The sequence below is a fragment of the Benincasa hispida genome, chromosome 8 (genome assembly GCF_027475165.1).
Source record: "Benincasa hispida cultivar pf3 chromosome 8, pf3_genome.v1.1, whole genome shotgun sequence".
Taxonomy (NCBI): Eukaryota; Viridiplantae; Streptophyta; class Magnoliopsida; order Cucurbitales; family Cucurbitaceae; genus Benincasa; species Benincasa hispida.
The window spans coordinates 17,038,754-17,056,296 of NC_143485.1; the positions used below are offsets into that span (position 1 = coordinate 17,038,754).

At 33.0% G+C, this 17,543-nt stretch overlaps 1 long non-coding RNA gene across 1 annotated transcript; it reads left to right on the forward strand.

The window, feature by feature from the left end:
- The first annotated feature begins 1,209 nt into the window (after positions 1-1,209).
- Positions 1,210-7,706, forward strand: LOC120082660 (uncharacterized). Its single transcript, XR_005483241.2, has 4 exons — positions 1,210-1,549; positions 6,201-6,449; positions 6,956-7,124; positions 7,329-7,706. It is a non-coding gene; the product is annotated as an uncharacterized LOC120082660 (long non-coding RNA).
- The last annotated feature ends 9,837 nt before the right edge of the window (positions 7,707-17,543 follow it).

A 17,543-nucleotide genomic window follows, 5' to 3' on the forward strand; every position in this document is an offset into this window, starting at 1 on the left:
AAATACATAAAATAGGCACAGAATATTTCTACTCTTATACCATTTCTTACCCTTATGCATTTTTCCTCTTCTAAACTTTTTGAATATTAATCTCCGATTTGATAACTTTTTAAAAAATATATAAAAGAATTATTTGTCAAAAGTGTTTCCTAAAAGTAAAATATAGAATCAGGTTCTTTTTAGATATTAAGTTAAAGAAAAATAGTAAAAATAAAACACATTTCTTTAGTTGTTGTGCTTTGTCTCCAATATCTAATGTTTGCACTTTTATTTTATTTTATTTTATTATTTACTCTTCTAACTTATATGTTGGAAGGATGGAAGGATAATTAAGGTACAATTTCATAACTGGTTAGTTTTTTAATTTTGAAATTTGTGTTTGTTTTTCGGGAATTGATTGTGTTTTTATCATTCTTAAATAAACATTTGAACTTAGCCAATCTAAAAAGAAAAATTATGTTTTTAAAGACTACAACTCTATCTCATTTGACAACTATTTAATTTTTTTTGTTTTTCATTTTCAAAAACTAAGATTAGAAACATTACTTTCATTTATTGATATCTTTGTTTTGATATATACTATTTAAAAATTATATCCTATTTAGTAATCATTTGAATTTTTTTTTTTAATTAAGCCTATAGTTACCAAACACGACATAGATTAGAATTTCTTTGAGATATAAGGTAGAGTATAGTTATTTATATTTCATTCTTTTATTATTTCCATGATGAAAATTGTTTAATGAGAAACTTTAATCTATTACAAATTATCGCAATATATCTCAAATTAATGATAAAATTACAAATGATCAAGTTTGGGATTAATTAAAAACCGACCTGTGTTTCAAATTAAAATTAAAGACAAAAGTTGGCAAATCCCAATATGTTATGTGTCTTCATCGTAGCCGTTGGATCAAATAAACTAATTTGATCTAATTTATTTTTGACAAATTCAATTGAGTCCAAAAATAGGCTCAATTTGGTCAAATATCAACCACGTCTGAAACCCTAATTACTTGGGCCCCAGTATTCACTACAAGAATTTTGGGCTTTAATGTCGGTTGAAAAAAGTGAAATTGGATGTATAATGTCGGTTTTGTTTCTTTATTTAAAAAAAAATGGATCTTTAATATCGGTTTTAAACCGACATTGTAGGGGTACCTTTAATGTTGGTTTAAAATCGACATTAAAAGCCCACTTAATCTATCTCACTTTATATTTTTCTCCCATTTTTTTTCATTTCCCTCTTCACTCTCCCTCTATTTCCTTTTTCCTCTCATTCTCACACTTCCCTCTTCAGACCCTCTTTTTTCTCACTTCTCTCTTCCAAACCCTTGCCATTCATTCGTTGATCGTGGGTATAGGTCTGTTCATCGTGCAAATCTGGCCTCCATGTGCAGATCCGACCTCTGTTTGACGATTCGCCTTTGTTTGTCGTCGATCGTGCAGGTCTGTTGTGGATCCAGCCTCCGTTCGTCATTAATCCGACCTCTGTGTCATCGCTCGTCGACCAAATCTACCTCTCCACCAGACATTTTCCACCCTATAGGTAAACTTCTGGGACATTTTCCTTTCCTCCTCTGTGTCGTAGCTCGTGGTGGTGATGATGGCAGTGATGCTTGAACACTACCACTACACCACTGCCTATTGAAAACTTTTTTTTTTGTTTCTCGTTCTCTCTAGGTGGGTGTTTAGATTCCACGAAATGGGGAAAGAAAATGATTGTGTCAGAGGTGAGGAAAGTTGGGTAAATGAGCTTGAGTTTGGAAATGAGGGATTTATAGATGTTTGAAGAGAAATTGTGAAGGAAAAAAGTAGATGTTTGAAGGGAGATTGAGAGTAATAAAAAATGCAAAAGTGGTCTGGTGAAGGTAGAGTTTAAAGGGTTAGATTGGTTTCAAGTCCAAACCAACTTTAAGATGTTATATTCATCCTAATCCACTTAAACCCAATAACTTTTACAATGTAACTCAATGCATATGGTTTTAGTTAGATTGATAGAAAGTGCTTTGCCATTGGGATATCTTAACAGTAACCAACATTATTGGCATCCATGGATTTTTTTGAGCCAGAAGATCAGAGCAATGCCTCAGATCTATGATTAACATTTGGTATTTTCTATCTGGTTTCTTTTACTTTACATTACATCATCTTTCTTCTTTTCAATTTTTGAATTTTGCTTAAATTTGAATACTTAATGTGATTGGGTATACTCTTGGTTACAACTTCTTACATGGGATATTCTAGTGAGCTTACTCTCTAATCATTTATATACACACTGTCACAAACACCAAGCTATTAGAAAGAGTTTGTAAATTTTTATTGAATAGAAAAGGGTGGTTCTGTTTTTTTAATTTTTATTTTTTATTTTTTTTTTGTGTTTTTTCATTGAGATCGTTCTCCTAATACCAGTTACCAATTGATTAAATTTAACTTACAGGTCATATTGAATGACACTCACCTATATGCTATATAGAAATATAAAATAACAATACCTTTATTATAAGCTTATAACAATAATGACAATAATAATAAACATTTAAAAAAAACAACAATAACAATGAGAAAAACAAGAAGAGGATGGTAATGTTTTAAATGGGGTTAGCTTCTTACTTACATTAATAACCCTATTGGTATCACAAATTTAGTCATTAGTTACCGATATGTCCAAGCTGTCTTCATATACATTAAGAATTTGTTGAATATTTTATACCCTATATACAAATTCATTGCTGCAATATTTAATGGTTGGTATATTCTTTTGCTGAAGTTTTAAGGTAACGCATATGTGCAATTTATGCTGCATCAATCAATCATCTGCTATCTTGCTGAAATTTGTGTAGATCTTTCAAGATTGAAGACTTTTAATCTCGTGCATGATATTTCTTGTTAGTTGTTATAATCTTCCACTTATATGATCAGAAGCAGTAGAGAGTTGGAGAAAGGAAAATTACAAACTCTTTCTAATAGAAAAAGTGCATTTCTTTGAATAGGTTCAAGGTAAATTTTTGTTTTCGTTGTAGTAGTGTCATTATGTTGTCGAAAATTTTCCAAAATATAAGAGTTTGTAAACTTAGTTTTAGGTTAAATTTTTGTAACGAGGTCTGTTTTCTTGCATGTTAGCATGTTCCTTGATTTACTTATTTGTTCAATTTTCTTTCTTATTATCTACTTTTCACTTTTCGAGTTATAGCATGTAATTGTTGGAAAGGTACCAACACGCAGCGGAAGCGACGAGGATCGATAAGCATTCTAATTCATTAATTTTGGCAGAAATGAAAGCATGCTTAAACAGGATTTAATGGGTTTCAAGACATACCTTTGAAGAACTGTTGAAATCTAGAATTCCAGCTGCTAAATCCTCCAAATCTGTGTGCAGACCATCACAAGATCTTCCCTACTATTCTAGAAAGAAAATTGAACAAATAAGTAAATCAAGGAACATGCTAGCATGCAAGAAAACAGACCTCGTTACAAAAATTTAACCTAAAACTAAGTTTACAAACTCTAGATTTCACTTTTCGAGTTATAGCATGTAATGGTTGGAAAGGTACTAACACGCAGCAGAAGCGATGAGGATCGATAAGCATTCTAATTCATTAATTTTGGCAGAAATGAAAGCATGCTTAAACAGGATTTAATGGGTTTCAAGACATACCTTTGAAGAACCGTTGAAATCTAGAATTCCAGCTGTTAAATCCTCCAAATCTGTGTGTAGACTATCACAAGATCTTCCCTACTATTCTCTTGGTGCTCTAGATTGAGTTGTGGGATCAAAACAAGCTGGAATCAAAGGGAACTTGGAGAATGCTTACTGCAACAACCTAAATGAAGAACACTTTCTTTTACCCGAACTTTTCAGAAAAATTCATTCGGTTGCAACCCTCCAAAATCACTCCAATCTCTTCAATATATTGCAGCTATCATGCAAAGAGATTTGTTGCATGGGATGCAACTCATGCTTGGAGTTATTGAAGGTTGAAGATAATGGGTTCTTTGTGAGCTAATTTGAAGATGAAGATGAAAAATCTCATTTTTCATGTTTGTGTAATTTTCTATTTCGAAAATCTAAAATTGATTTTAAAACCATATTTTATTTCTAAAATTAAAATTTATTAATTTTACAAATTAATTTCATAAATTATTTTCTAATAAAATTAATAAATAATTATTTAAACAATTTAAATAATTCTAATTAATTTAATATCCAATATTATATTAATTTTTACACAAAACCATCTTCATATATTTAAATCATATTTAAATATATATCTCCAATTCCGTTTGATTCTAATTTGAACGTCTCAAATTAACTTATCACGCTACTCTAGAGCTAATACATTTCCGAGCTAGTAGGGGACCTCGTGAACCTACAGATCATGGGCTTCAACGATCTGAGATTAATCGGCTAAACTCATTGGACTGATCTAACCCCCATTCGTTAACTAATGGGTCACTCCACTAAAGCCCATAGTTGAACTTCCCTCATTGTAGATATATTATGTCCACTCGATACAACAATGATTAGTAAGTCAATCCTTCACAGGTTGTTCGTAATGACAGCTGGGTCAAATATTTGTTTTGCCCTCGAAATTACCTCTTGTTCCTTAAGTCCTCACTAATCCCCTAATGAACAATTGTTTTGTGATCCAATCAACAAAATCGAGTCCCTCTCGGGTCAGTGAGAGGGCAGGGCCCCTTGTTCAAGACCCAGAATCAACACTTAAGGGAACAACCTCTTTACTATCCCTAAAGCGGGTAGGAGTGAATTCCATCTTGCACCCTATGTCCCCAACTATCTATCCGGTTTTACCCTTGAAATGAGAGGTTTATTGAGTCAGCGCTGTTGAGCCAACCCTCACCTATGCAAATCTAAGTATAATTCCAAATAAACAAGAGTTCATAGTTAGCTCAGGATTAAGGTTAAGTTACCTAGGTCATCGCTTTGAAATAGTCAGTCTTAAACAGTAAACAACGTTATAAAATAAGAGTGACTGATTTCATGGTCCGATCTTGTACAAACCCTTTTGCACAAGAACCCCCTCACTCTTCATGTCCCAACATGAACGAATTAGGATCACTTCGTTTGTAGCACTTTACAACTCCTTGTAACAACTACAGACGAGCCGCATTCAATAGTATTACCAGAATAAGGTACCCAACCTTATTCATATACTATAGATCATTTTGACTATTTACTCGAACCTGATCTACCTTTATGTCTCCATATAAAGTTCAAGCACTCATCCAATAGTCAAGGGACTTTTAAGTTTATTGGATTTCTAATAAGCAATACATCTATTCAATAACACCTTATTGAATTTTCAGAATAAGTTCCATTGTTTATATACCACGAGTTTTAGGACATAAAACCCAACAGTAGTAAGCTCAAAATAGGGCCATTGAAGTCTTCTGGTCCGGATTTATGTATATATAATAACCTTATTCACATGTTCTGTTTGGTAGGAAGGTTAAGGATGCACGTATCGTGTGAAGGAACTTAAAGAGTTAGTTTATCAATCTGAGGCCTTCATTTTGATTAAATTTGACAAAAAACCTCTCTTGCGATGTTCACCAAGTTATCTATATTTATTCAAATCATGAAAATTCTAAGTGGGTCTTGCTTGATGACGAGAGACTGGACCAGTGCGGTACGGTGGCATTTTGGAAGCCTCCATTGCCATTGCAGAGCTTGTATAATAGGGGTGTCGCCAGTCTTGTTATTAGTAGTGGTTATGGTCTACCATCACTGGATTTTGTTGCCAGGTATTGTATTATTCCTATTCAAATTAATCATTGGATTTTGCTTTTCAAAATTTTACTAGCTTGATTTAGTTTGCTCATTCAAATTCTTTTTCAGAAAATCTTTGTTAAGTTTATTAGCTTCCTAGTTCTTGGGGAAAATTTTTTCATAAGAATATTATTAGCTACTCTTGTGAAGCACGTATGGTTATTGTTATTTTGATCTTCCTTCACCATGATTATAAATTGTTATGCTCTGAGATTCTTTTACAATGTTTAATTTGGAATTGTATATCTATTGTCTGTAAATTGGTTGAGAAAATTCAACAGTTGCTCTGAGAACATATTCTTTTACAGAAGGTATGGTTGTATGATGATGATTCTGAAAGATTTGTTTGACTTACCGATTTATTTTCCAAACAAAATTAGTATTAAACCTAATTTATTTTATTTGGCAGCATTGGATAAAGAATATGTTGAAATTTTGTACCTTTTTGGTGACTCGAAGACATCGACATTTTCAATCCATAATCTTCTTCAGGCAGGAAGGGCCTATGACCTTGTTGTTAGGTCATGGGTGGGACCATATGCCATGTGTAGGTCATAGGAGACTCTAATCCGCTTAAAAAAGGAAACCTCTAATCTCCAAGACCAGCAACTTTCAATGGCCATTTACATTGTTTCTGGAGACGAAGATGGAGAGAAAGGTGGTGCTCCAATTTTATGCATTGATGATAAGACATTGTTTTGAGTTTTCAAAAGGCCAACTTGATTGGAGCCCTATTCTTTTATTAGTTCCTTTTGTTCTTGGACTTGAAAAAATCAATCTAAGATAAGTTATAATTTTTTGCTGGCCTTGTATATTTTAATACTTTGAGCTTGAATCTCATTTTAACAATAGTGAAATAGGATTCTAGTTCAAGATTTAGTACTTTGAAAGGCTATAATTTTCCCTAATAATTGGTTTTGCATCTTCATGCTTTAGCAGTTTTATTGAAAATTATAAGTGTTGGTAAGAAGTACTAAAGGTTGACCCTCTAGGTTTGGAAATGGTTGCTGTATCGAGCTCTTTTAAGTCTAGCATTGTATATCCATTGTCTGTAAACTGGTTGAGGAAATTCTTGCAACTGCTGGTCACCACCTCTCTCTCCTTGTTCTGTAATTTGTTTGAATCTAATTACTGTTGTTTGACCTTTATAATCCTTCTTGGCAGGTTTGCTAGCCTCTTGGTTAATGTGGAGAGCTAGTTTACAAAACAAAATGATATTCAGACTTTAAAATGGTCCAACAACCCCTTAGAAGATGATGTTGTCCTTTGTAAATGTGGAGGCCTAGTCAACAGAACAAGATGTCGTCCATAAGTTGCAAAATTTTTTTTTGAGGTAGTCTAATCTTACGAGTTTGCCAGCCTTCTTCATTTCTTGTTTTTAAGCAATCACACGAAAATATGGAGCAAAAGCTAATGAATGGGTGAATATGTGCAACATTGAAGAACAGATGACATATTTTCCTGACGTGCAACATTCTTTAATATGTTTTTATAAGTTCTTATTATATGTTATTTGCCCATTTTTCTCTGCTTGCAGAAAGTTATGCTTTCGATTTGGACCAAATCTGTGGTAGATGGTGGAGAGAACATAACGAAGGAGCAATTGAAAGATTATTTGGAAAATACTATATAATGACAACAAGTGTGTGTGCACTTTTGTTTTGTTTTGTTTTTTGTTTTTTTTTTTTTGGGAGAGGGGGAGGGGATATTTACAAGTTTTAGTTTGTATTTTATAGTTTAAAAGTAAGTTCTCTCTCTTGTTTGGATCAAAATTTTAATTTTGCTATGTAACGCTTATGAGTTTTGGTAATTTGTTGATTACCTTGGTTTTAGAGTTAAATTATCATCTCCAATTCCTCTTTTTGTAATTTATTATTATGGATTTGTGAAAGCAATTAAGAATTCATTTTGTGCATGTACAGGTTGATTACCTTGGTTTTAGGGACATGTCATTTTTAATTTTGTGACTGACATTAAAAATGGATTGGACAATAATTATATCGAATACACGGACAATAATTCTAGACAATAATTGAAAAAAATGGATATGGTATTTAAAAAAAAACGGACAATAATTGAAAAAAATGGACAATAATTCTGGGGTTTAAAATCAACATTAAAGATAATGTTATTAAAACCCTTTAATGTCGGTTTCAAACCGACATTGTACACTCTCTTCAATTAAAGACAATTGACATTAAAGAGATTTAATAACACTATCTTTAATGTTAGTTGTCAACTGACATTAAAGTCCAGAATTCTTGTAGGACAAACCAAACTCAAACTCACACGACCCATGGGAACTCCATAAATTAGAAGAGTTTCTCTTCATTTTGGGGTTTAGGAATTGTAGACTCCAAAGAGAACTTAGAGATAATTCTCCAACCATCAAAAGACTCCTAAACTCTTGAAGAATGAATCACACTCGTAGACTAAAGTTCTTTGAAAATACAAACAATCTTCCAAGACTTCAATTTTAAGAACAGGGTCACATGCTACACTCTTCAGGTGAAGTAAATGCATTCAAGAGATCAACAAGCGAAAGGTCAATCTCACATACAAGATCAACAAATCGAAAGATCGATCCTACATACAAGATGAACAAGCTAGAGGTTTTAGAGGAAAACGTAGTTCGAAAACCTTAATCAAAATACAATAATGTTCATTGATTTTAAACTAACCTGTAACATTTAAAAAAGAGTTCAAAAGAATCTAAATAGAACTTTAATCAAGTACAAAAGAAAACTCAAGGGATGAATTACTGGATAATCTTTGTAATGGCTCTTTACCAAGTCACTCATAACCTATTGGCCTAGGCCATGTACAGAAGAGAAAACAATCCAATGTGTTTTTAGGATCTAAAACTATAAACAAACTCCCTAAACCACTTGATAAGGTTAAACACTCCTTCATATTAAATCTCATTTCTTCAATTAAGTTAGGGTTTGGTTTTATAAAAGCAAAGACAATCGATGATCTTAAATATCATGGATTCTATAAAACGTTTTCCAACACTTCAATTTAAGAGTAAAACTTAATGAATGAATAGGTATCACACTTCAAAGTCATTACAATTGGGATATAATTGATACAAATAGTTCATAAAGACTAATTTTGTCAAACTCATGACTCATAATTTCCAAAAATATCATTTCAACCTACTATTGCACCTAGGACTCATGCATATAATATATTGCATCGCAAAATAAGCTCACATATTCTAATTTTGGCAAATTTTTGTCCTTACAAGTGTATTTAAGAAAATGCACTATTGACCCATTCTTATCTAATAATTAGGTTGCAGGCTTAGAGACCAAATAAAGCAAATACATACTCGTTTGTTTCAAATTTCTGTCATTGGAAAAAAGATCCATTGTACATCTATACCATGCAAGATGGCAAACAACATAATTATCTCTTTACATAATGCATTACAAAGTTACCAATACTTCAATACTTGAATAACATAAAGTTTCTTCAATCCTGAAAGAAATTAAATTGAACTATTTTAAAATATATACATGTAAAAGCTCAATTTAAATAAAATCTCAATATTTCTTCATGGTATTAAGTTTCCTTCATTGAATATCTATCATAAACAATAACTCTCGACAAATAGTATGTGTTCTTAAAACTAAATAAAGGTGTGTGTTCTTGAAACACCAAAAGGAATATTTATGTAGCTTAATAACTCAACCAAGGTAAAATCGAGAATAGTAGTACGAGAAGATATGTATCAACAAAGTAATAACCAACCAGCGTTTTGGATATCCAACCCAAAGTAATAAATCATTTTTCAGTATCTCACAAGCAAACAACAGTCATTTTGGATACTCTAATCCAAAAAATTTAACAAATATAATGTGTATATATATATATATATAAATAATATCCTTGGTTTGAGTTTGTATGTGTTGGGATTGGTGTCCTAAATCTCATTGTAATCTCGTAGTTTGTAAACTTTGTATGAACATATTGTTGTTAATAAAATAAGTGTTATTTTATCAGCATATACTCAATCTAATAAACTAGATCCAAAGTTATTTCATGTAATTTAAACAAGTAGAGACATACAAGTAGATCTTGTTTAAATAATAACCTAAACGGTATGTAGTAGATGGATAAGGCTGGGTACCTTATCTTGGTGACATTACGGATATGGCCCATTTTGTAGGTGTTACAAGTGTTGTAAAGTGCTAAAAATGATCTGATCCTGATCATTCATGTAGAGACATGTGAGCGGAGGTATCCTATACAAAGAGTTTGTATAAGACCAGACCACAAAATGATTAGTCTCTTTATATAACGTCGTTAATAATAGAGACTTACATTTCATTAAGATACCATAGGTGACATAACCTGAATTCTGAGTGAGTTGTGAACTCCTGCTCATAAAGGTTGTCCTTTGATTTGTATGGGTGAGAGTAGTCAGATTGTCAACTCAACAAGCCTACCATTTTGGGAATTTGTCTGACTAGGGAGCTGGGAACATAGCTACACAACACGGAATTCACTCATTCCCCGATGTAGAGGCAAGTAGATAAATTGTGATTCCAGGGCTTGAACATAGTGACCATACCCTATCCTGGCCCGAGAGAGACTTAGTTGTAATTAGACTATGACTTATTGTTCATTAAAGGGATCAATGGTACTTAAGGAGTTAGATGTAACTACAGGGGCAAAACTGTAATTTTGACCTAACTGTACTTATGAGCAATTTATGAAGGGTCATCACCCTATTGATTGGTTATATCCAATGGACACAGAAATTTATTTGTAGTGCAAAGAGTGCAGTTGTCAGTCTTTAGTGGAATGATCGGTAGTTAACAGGTATTAGGTAATTTAATGAAAAAGTTTAATTAATTGTCTGAGTACTATTGGAACTTCAATCTATAGATTCATAAGATCCCCTATGTAGCTCAACAGGGATTTAATTGAGAATTAATTTTGGATTAATTTGAAGTACTCAAATTAATTGAGGGAATTAATTATATATGATATAATTAATTAAATTAATTATATATGTGATATAATTAATATAATATATTTGATACATTATAATTTAAGGTAATATGAGAGGAATTTGAATATGATTCAAATACTAGTTATATGAATGAGATTCATGTAATTAAATTTAATATAAATATGATTTATATTGAGAGGAATTAAATATTTGGATATGATCCAAATATCAATTATGTGAATTTATATTAAATGTGATTTATATTAAATGTCATGTATTGTTGAGAAAAAATAATCTATAGGATATCTTATATTTGATGCAATATAAAACTATAGACTATATGTTATATAGGATATAACATATAGTGTGTATATATATATATTATCAATTTAATTCAAATTAATTAAAGGGAAGGCGTTACAACTCCCTCCCCCATGCTCTCAGTTAATTTATGTGGGTTGTAAAAAAGATTCAAGTAGTTGGAGATTCATCTTCTTCCTCAATTCTCTCTGAGAGAAGAGTTCTCTCTGAAAAACAAAAACAGAGAAGAAAAATTCTTCTCTTCCCTTTCCTCCTCTCCATCTCCTTCCCTCTTACAAGGATTCAAACAAAGCTCACAACTCTTGCTTGAATCCTTTATCCCAAGAGAATACAAAGGGTTCTCAAGTGGTAGTGTCCCTTTTGAAGAAGGAGACCCACGTGGAGAAGGTGACCCATTCGTGTTTTGTTCAAGGGAGTTCTTGAAGAAAGGATTCTTCAAAAGTAAGGGTTTTTGAATCCCTAAGTCTTTTTTTTTTTAAAAGCATGTTGTAGTAAATGCATATCTTGTTCTTATTTACTGTAAAACTTCTATCCAATGAAAAATGGAATTTGGGTCGATCTTGCTTCCGCTCAAAGGATCTTTTTCGAAAATTTTCTTCAGTATGTTCCTTAAATGATATACTGTTATTAAAATTAAAAGGAAATACATGGTATTGTTGAAGCAAATATGGTGTGTAGAGGTATTCATGTGTTGGGTTGAGTTTAGGGATATTTTAGGCCCAACTCTATGCTTCAGTTTGTGTATTTTTCTAATCCAAACTAACCCTTGTTAAATTATGAACCTAAGCCAAACCAACTTGTAAAAAATGGGTTGGGTTGGTTCGGTTCCATCAGTTCTCTTTAAAAAAAAGCTTGAGAGGATCTTAGTTATTTACTCATGATCTCGTATGGAAAATATTAAATACCCTAATAATGTTCAAAGATATAAATCAACTATTAAATATTCATTGAAATAAACGAAACATACATGGAATCAAATTAAACTAGGATTCACCAATAAAAATGCTAACACATAAGATTCCACAATAACAATATCCAAAATTTATAATAACAAAATAAGTCTAAAAAATTCATAAGAAAGACTATAATGCCTACAAAGTTCAAAATAAAGACAACAATGTTTTCGAATGTCTACAATATCCATAAGTAAGACTATAATGTCTACAAAAGTCTTCAAAATCCATAAATACGACTATAGTATCCACAAAATGTCACACCCCCTCCCAGACTACTCTCTTAGCTTAGGAAAGGACATGACTGTAGTAGTTATCAACTCTTTTGCTGACACTTACTACATATTAACTCTAGCGAAAAATAATCTGATACCAACATGCAATCTCAACACAATGGCTGCCTCTATGGCCAAAAACATTAAGTATTAAACACAAAACATTTACAGAGATTACATTACAAGTCTCATAAGTCCCGACACCCAAAACCTTAGTCTCTACATGCACAACTATAATATGTATACAATATTTTCAGTAACCACCTAGCAGACGGGTTACAATAACTTTTGTCTTTGAGTGACGGAGCAGATGGAGAGCTACCTTCTGAGGATTTGACCGCTACCCAAGGAAAGAAAAACATTTGAAAACGGAGTGAGCTTGCTAGTTCAGTGAGTGACTTAAGAAAGAAAACTGATTCTCATGCATAAGTCTCAATAAAGAGATCATACTAAAATATAAATCTTTACAGTAACCTTGTACTGAAATATAAACATTTTCTAAGCATAAAACATGTAAAGTTGTTTTTATCAGAAAACATTAAACTGTTACTTAGTTGAGAATAACCCTGTTGTGGTTAAATCCCAATGTCAACTGCTTAGTCAAGAGAGAACCCTTTTACTCAATCTCTGATTTTAAACTATCTACGTGCATGTGATTATAAGTACCATCATACCTTAGGTACTACTGCTTAGATATCTTCTCAATGTCCCTCAGTATCGAGCTGCTCGGATACCTTCTTAAATGTCCCTCGGTATCGAGTTTCAAGTAATACTAGTCTTACTATGACTTTCTCTTTAAAGTATGTAAAGCAAAATACATAGAAAACATGTCTTTAAAGGTACTAACGCATGCTTTGTGTATTTAAACACACACAAATAGTTTTTCAATAAACTTTCATACATGGCACGCATTTAAAACATAACTCATAGTTTGCATGGAAATTACTTTGTAAAACTAGCTAGCATGAGAATAATCTTTCTTAAAACATGGTTTCTTTAAAATATTGTAAATATTTAGTCACTCACAACTTTTAAGATTACTCCTCAAAGGTCGATATGCTTCCAACACTGGTGTCAATCTTGTGGACACAAAAGCATATATTTAGCTACTAGCATTGGTCTCCCTTTTGAGACTAACCCTCAAATAAGCTTTTCGTTTAGCCTTCCTCTAGAAGACTTTCACTCAATGCATACCTTGCTGTAGGTTTAGCACTTAGAAATTTCCTTGAGATTTTGGCTCTTGCAATGCTTTCAATCGCACTTCACAAAAGCATCCCACTTGGCAACCAGAACTTTGCTCTAAGTGTTTCTTCAGCTGCATATGGTCATCCACAAGGCTGCTTATGCATCCAAGACTTCAATGCAAGCTTTTCTTAGCCCACATAGCAGGTCCAACGCATAGGATTGCTCAACCCTTGGTCTGTCCGAGCGTTTACTTCGAGCTGTCAGCTTACTCAACCCAAGCAGCTGCCTGCTTATTCATGAAATTCTTGATTCAATTTATGGAATTTATAATGCAAATTCTAGAGCTCATCTCAAGAAATTTACTTCTACAAACCTGTTTAAAATTGGATCAAGAAGCTTACCTTAAAATTTTAACTTCAAACTCTTCGTAGTTCATCCTAGAGACTCAATTCTTTATTGGCGGCCTGGATTCACCCGAGAACGGAACCTCTGGTCACTTTTCCCTTCTCCAGCCTTATTCCGATGAGACCTTCTTCCAGTAGCGTCACCTATGAAAGTAGATTAGACTCTTAGAGATTTCCAACGACACCAAGATCTCTCAATTTTTATGGAGGAAATGATCAAATTGATATTTTGAAGTTCAGGCTCCCTTTTTATACTACTTTCCACCGCTTACCATTAAAACCTAGCATGCCACCTTCAACTTAAATGAAGTTAAATCTGGTACTTAGAATAGTTGTTGCCCTTAATCAGTGGTTAGGACTGATCAATGCATGCTACAATCATTTAGTTCACTGCCCATCGTGTAGCTCATCGTTCAGTGATCTCTCGCTGATGCTTATCACCCAACGATCTCGCTCTCGCTCATCGTGTAGCACATAGCCTATTGCACAGCTCTTGTTGTCGCTCATCGTGTAGCTCTCAATGACGCTCATCATGTGTTGATGCCTATCTTCTAATGCATCACGCCCATCGTCTAGCGCTCATGCCTATTGTGTAGCGCCATCGCCAATCGTGTAGCGCTATTGTCTAGCGCATCACTTCGCATCATCTAGCACCGCATGTAGCTGCATGATCATCTAGCGTATCGCTTAGCACCACACATAGCTACACGATCATCTAGCGTATCGCTTAGTGTCGCACATAGCTACACGATCATCCAGCGTATCGCTTAGCGCCGCACATAGCTACACGATCGTCCGCGCATGCCATTCCAACGCCCAATGCCCACTCTCGCGCACACCTAATGTTACCACATGCATGCTAACCTCTCAAGACTTGGCTGCCGCATGCCTTGTCCACATATGGCTTTTCTCTTTGCCACACTTCGGCTTCCAATGTATAGGTTACACTTAGCCAATTTTTCTAGCTTCACCTAAGAGTCAAGCTTTCAAACTTAAAACTTTTCTTCTAACTTTTCACCCTTTTTCCCTACAATTAAACATTAATTCTCACATCAACCTACTCACCATACTGGTCTCAGTAGGGAATATACAAAAGTAGAGAAATTAGGGTTCAGGGTTTACACAAAATCCACTGAAAAGAGCAATCCATTGAATTTTCGAACAACGACCAATAGACTTGAACGATCCATTTATGATCTTGATAAAACTTGCTTCTTGAACCCTAAACAAGATTTAAAAAATATATAAGAATATTATCAAAATTTTAATATATTAATATAGAGTAAATATATAAAAGATAACATTACTTGATAAAACGTGATCATAAGTTTCCAATTCTTCAGTTTGTAGAGTAAGATCTAATAACATCAGCTTCGCACGTAGCTAATTTTGTGTACATATTAAAACCTCCATCATCTTAGGACTTAAATAACGTCTAAAAAGTCAAGTATTATACCTTCTATACTAAATGTTGATTTAAAAGCAATTGTTGACACTGGTACAGCTAAGATATCTCGAGCAACTTGTGATAGAACTTTGTATTTGGGAGCATTTAATTTCCACCAATTCAAAATATCAAAATTTTCAATTGGATCCTCATTAGGTTTTGAGAAATATCTCTCCATATTATTTCTTATTTCATTCAAATTTTTCTCTTTTCTTCTTCGTTTGTATTCCAATTGTAAAACCATTTCCATGTCATCACAATCCTCACTTATTTCAACTATATGACATGGTTGTTCCAAAGTATGACCACTTGAATCACTTGTCTTATAAAACTCATACAATTGCATCAAACTAACTTTCACCTCATCATTCATTGTTCTAGTAACTTCATCCCCATAGATACTTATGAAACAAAAGGACACATAATCCAACTTATATCATGGATCAAACACGATATCTAGAAACAACACTTTGTTCATCTTGTCAAGAGATCTCCAATACCTATCAAATTTCATTCTCATAATGGAAGCCATAGTATATATCACATTATTTACATTTTAGCTCCAACCTATTAAACGTCGTTAAATCCCACAAAATTCATGAAAAAATGTATTAAAAGTGACATAAGTTGAACCACTAACCTTCAATGTAAGATCATAAAACATCTGAAAAATTTTGACAAATGTTTTAACATGGTTCCAATCGGCTAATGTCGGCGACCCCTTTCTTTTCTTTCCATTCTCATCTTTAGTAAAGTGATGTACAAAATCTTCATCCCCTTCTTCTAAGCATTGAAAAGCCTTTTCAAATTTTAAAGCATGATCAAGCATCAAATATGTTGAATTCCATCTTGTAGACACATGCAGACAAACAAAGGGCTTTAAATTCAATATTTTCATGTCCAACACACTCTAAAAAAAGTTTCAATCGCTTAGGAGAAGATCTAACATATCTTACAACATTTCGCACACTAGCTATCGAATTATACAATTCTTTTAATCCGTAATTGACTATTAAGTTCATAATATGAGCGCAACATCGCATATGCAATAATTCACTATCCAAAATAAGAGACTTCCAAATCTTTAGTTTTCTCTTCATATATGAGATTGTCGAATCATATGAAGTTGCATTATCAACAAGAATTGGAAAAACTTTATCAATATCCCAATCCAATAAACAACATTCTGAAGGAACTCTTAAACAAGAGAACCATTGAGCGGAAGCAAGATCGTTCCAAACTCATTGTGAAAGAACAAAACATTTACAACCCAACAAGAACAGTCATTCATCATCGAGTAAATTACAACATGCTTTCATGTTAAAACCAACTAGAATCAAATGACATACCTTTGAAGAACTATTCTTCAAGTATTCCTTTGATCAACACCAGTAACGCGTCCAAGCACCCTCCGCAACGAACAACCAGTACAAGTCTCGAATTGTCTAATCCTCGACCACAATCGAGTAAGACTCGACCCTCGACCCTCGAACGGCAAAACTCAACACCACCAAGAGGTTATCTTGGTATTCTCAATGCGAGAATCCAAGAGGTGTGGGCTCTGTATGAATTTGGTAGAGGGAAGGATGAAGTATACGATAGAGTAAGCGGGAGAAAGGCTAAGTCGCTAAGTTTATCGTATAGACTGGGTACTCGATCGTCTAGCAAACGAGGAGCTGTCGTCTAGTAAACTCGATGTATCGTCGTTCACTCTCTCAAAGACTATTGTATAGCTTTTTCTTTCACTCGATCAAATGTGTTGTTATTTTTATGAAAAATGAAAACAATTTTCGTTTTTATCCTTTAGTTATTAAAACTGATAGCAACTTCTCGCTCAAACGCTTAAAGGAGAAATAATAACCAACCAAACAATTATCTTATAATTGTTTTAATTATAAATAAATATAATAATTAATTTATCATATTATATTTATAACTTGCAGTTTTAATACCACATCATATGTAATATTTAAACCATAGTTCTTTTTCTCGTTAATGACATTTAATATCAATCATATTTATATTAATTCCTCCAATTAATGTATCTAATATATCAAATCAATTATATCATATATAACTCAATCAATTTAATTATATAATATATAATCAAATTCCCTCTTGTTAATTAGAACACTTCAAACTAACCCAAAAACTGATTCTCAACATAAATCCATTGAGCTACCAAGGGGACCTTGTGAACCTGT